This window comes from Protomyctophum bolini (assembly GCF_963924005.1).
Source record: "Protomyctophum bolini genome assembly, chromosome: 10".
Lineage (NCBI taxonomy): Eukaryota > Metazoa > Chordata > Actinopteri > Myctophiformes > Myctophidae > Protomyctophum > Protomyctophum bolini.
This window is the reverse complement of record NC_137871.1, coordinates 12879038-12883300: the sequence shown is the minus strand read 5'-3', so window position 1 is coordinate 12883300 and position 4263 is coordinate 12879038.

Here is a 4263-nt window from a genome sequence, read left to right as displayed (position 1 = left end):
GATAGATGCCGGGTGGGGGAGACTACAATGGCTTCCACTTTATGCCTTCAAATTAGGGCCATATACTGTACACATTAGTTACAAATGACAAGTCTCAGTGTAAAAAAGGGCTTGCTCTGCTGATGCACATTAGCATTTTAAGGTAACAAGCCAAATGTGTTGTGTAAGACAGTCTTTCGAACAGCTCCTGTGAATATTAGAGATTTCTCCAAACATATGGGATCCTATAAACTTCTGGCCATACTCTACTCTACAATAAATACTATACTGTACAACACAACCAATGTACCCACTTCTACTTTATTATGCTATGCTATGTATGCCAGCCTATAGCCTATCATCCTATCCCTATCAGTAGCAACTGTCACATGGCCTTTTGGATGCTAGAAATTGCCATGGTCTTATGATGTTAACAGCCAAGTGAGTTTAAACTGAGGTAAGGTTACAGACAAATCAATGTTTATTTTTCTAAAGGGAAATTAAATGTTAGGCTGCTTTTGTGCCACCATATTGTGAATTTGCTGCCATCTAAAGGTTCTACTAAATCATCTTGATGTCTAGGCTGAGCTTGAGACGGAAGCAACACAGTTGCAGCTAATAAAATCAATAATGTGATTTAGATGCGGCAGTAAGCAAGCATTGATATTACCATTGACTTCTGTCAATTGGCATTTAGCATGACCACGTTGGCACATCTAAATCTAACAGACACATTATTAATTGTTTAGTTGCGTCCGTGTTGCTTTGAGTAACCATCAAGGTACCAAGCTCAGCCCTGTGTGTGACTGTGTGGTGTCTTTAGATAGCATGCAAAGTCACACAATGAAAATGGGCCTTGTGTTTACTTCCCCTTTAAATTAAAATCTTTAACAAAATCCTAAAAAAACACAATCCAATCTAAAAAAAATAAGAAATACTCACACACTTACAGTACATACAATTTACAATGTCAGATGAACAAAAGAGACACATTCATGCCTCTGTGTTTGTCAAGATTTAAACAGTTCAAACAGTAGGCCTATCACCTTCTATGAAGTCCATGTCTATAATGCATTATAAGCATACATATAATGCATTATAGAATGTGCCTATAACACTGTATAATTGTAGTTATAAGCACTCGTAATGCTCAATGCTTTCTAAAAAATAATCATGACATTATAAAGCATTTTATAATGGCTTATTCTGTCAAGTATAATTCTAATTATAATGTGCTTTTAACACTGTGTAATTACAGTTACAAACGCTTAACAACTCACATATTTTATAACAGCACATTATAAGCATTTTATAATGACTTATACAGTGCAGTTTTTCTTTTGGCCAGGGTCGTAGTGTAATATAATTCTTATAGTTGTAGTAGTGCATTACCATCATTTACACAGTGCTTTGTAAACGTCATACAGTAGTTGTAATGCCATATAATAATTGTACAATGCATTATAATCACTATTATAAATTATAATGTTGCCACTATACACATTGGGTGCTTGAAATGAATTGAAAAAGGTATATGGCCTACATCTAGGAAAGAACAACAAAAACCTTTGTCCCTATACCTCCAGGAATGTCATTACTTAAAGCATCCTGTATAGTGTTATTATGACAGTGATTCTAATGCATTATAACAAATATTATATGGCATTACAAGTAAATTCACAAAGCACTGTGATCCCTTCAACAGTGTCCAGCAGTTACTATTATGATACTTGATGGTATAAGTTATTATAACATGCTTCGTAATGTTGTGTTATGTTGTGTTAGCTTTATGAATATAATAGCTTATAGCTATACTTATACAGTGTTATAAGCAGATTATATTGCATTAATAAGTACATTTATAATGCATTATAGACATGGGCTTCATAGAAAGTAAATAATTAAATAAAAACATATAATAAATACTTGGCTCTAATGAAACAATTACATGTGGCATTAAGATTAAAAACACACGAAGCTTTTTTCACCCCATGTCCACCGGGGAAAGCAAAACAGAAACTACTGATTTTGTATTTATACCACTTACATAATTACTTAATAATGATAATCTGCATGTTATTCTCTGAATTATATCTTCTTTACCCTAAAAATGTTAATGTAATATTAATCCTTTTGAAAATGTCTCGTCAATGCATGAGCTATACTAACAACCACAAACCCATGAAGGGAGGAACAGGACGAAGAAAATAAACCAAAAAAGGACAAAAGAAAAAGAAAAGTACCTTTCTTGCCAGAAGCTTCATTTTTGTTGCCTTGTGCGTCTAATGAAAAAAAGGTCAGAATTAACACAGCAATATTCTAGCAACACGTAATCCAGACTAAAATGTTGTTTCTCCTCATTAAGGAAAACAACATAACGGTATATATCAAGGAGTGAAACAAGACAAGGCAAGGCTCGGATATCTAAGGTGTCACACGGCTGCCAACACTCAGTGAGTGTGAGTGTGTGGCAGGGTGGGGGAGAAGGACTTGGGTAGGGTGCGGTGGGGTGGGCGGGCGGGCGCTGAACATACTATAACGGCAAGAGCAGGTGGGGAGGAGGATGCACGAGTTTGTGGAAGAAGAACAGTCTACGGCCATACTGTAGCGGGCAAGAGGAGGAAGGGTGGGAGGCAATGCACTGGATGAGAGGAGGGGGGAAAGGAGGGTTGCAATGCAGATCTCTCAACAGGAGCCAAAACAGGAGCAAAATGCACTAAACGAGATGCAACACACCAGAAAGAGAGAGAAGAGAGGGGAGACAGGGAAGGGAGAGAATGCAAAGACTACATGTCAAACTGGCTTCAGGCTAATTTACACTTCGTCGAGCGGCCATGTTGTGCGTCAACAAACTATGTATTTTCCACTGGAAAAGTTTTTTCTTTTTTTTTGGGTTGAAAATACATCGTTATTGCCGCATGACACGGTCGTTCAATGAATTATAAATTTGCCTCTCTCTTTAAATTTTTGTCTAATTTGGCCTTTGAGGAAATTACACGTTCTCATATTTCTTACTTTTATTCATTTGGTCACTGGGTGATAGTGTTGTATTTCATTCATTGGTTCTAAATGGACTGAAGATTGTATCAATGAGTTCTAAAATGGAATTCTTCATTTCTTCACCCTCATTAAAACGGACACAGTATTACTATACTGAAAATGTATCTGCTTTTGGAATCTGCTTCTATGGAATGAGAAAGGATTGCCTAAATTCAATTCTCCTGCCTCTTTCCTCACATGGCAGCATCATTTAAGTCATTAGAAAGAAATGGATGCTGTCCTAAAAATGGAAATCTAACTCGTTCCAATAGGCTACATAATTTTTGTTTTATATTCCTTTAATCTACATAGGGATGATTTATAACAAAGAAATGTCGACTAGCCGATATCACAGATTTCGAGTCTGAACAAGTAATTGTGTAAGTGAATCAGCCTTTTCCCAAATAATTTCCAGAAATGACCTTCTTTCTTCCCTGTTACTAGAGCCAATAGGTGCCTGATAATGCCATTGTCAAAGTGTTGCTCAGATTCATCCAGTAAGATCAAATCCAGAACAGAAAAAGGACAGACGCTTTATTTTCACTACCTTAGCCTAGAGGTCACTCACTACCCAATACCTTTAACATTTTACCCGCTAATAAAAAGAGCCTGGTCATTCAGATTTCACAACAAATATCCTTCTGAGAATAAATCTACAGATGTAGCAAATAAATAAATCAAATGTATTACTTAATACCCACATCACAACGCATCCATTTCTATCTAAGCTCCAGTGATTAGTCCAGTGTCCAGTGATTGTTTTTTAACTGTCAACTTACGATTCAAGAGTTATAGCCCATAATGTGAAGCAGCCTGTTACAGCGCCACCATGAGGCCGATTTTCCTATTTTTCACTGACTGACACTAGACAGACAGACAGACAGACAGACAGACAGACAGACAGACAGACAGATGGACAGTGGCGTACACATAATCTCTGGCCTTTAGTCCTCTCATTTCTACTGTGAAGAATGACCACATGACATCCTCCCACTAGATAAAAACAACATTATTTTTTCCCCCTCTATATTTTGAGGTGCGCATGTGTTGATTAATATCCTCTTATGCCTTGGGGCTCGACTGAATTGAGTAGAAGCGGGCACCTTGCCTTGGCTTTTGCCTGCACTCCTATACTTGACAAGTGCCACTGTGAAGGATGGTGACCGCACTGAGAGGAAGTCTGGGCAGGCATATTGTAATCTGTCATTGTCAAACACACAAAAGATGGGGGAAATCGTTCTTAAG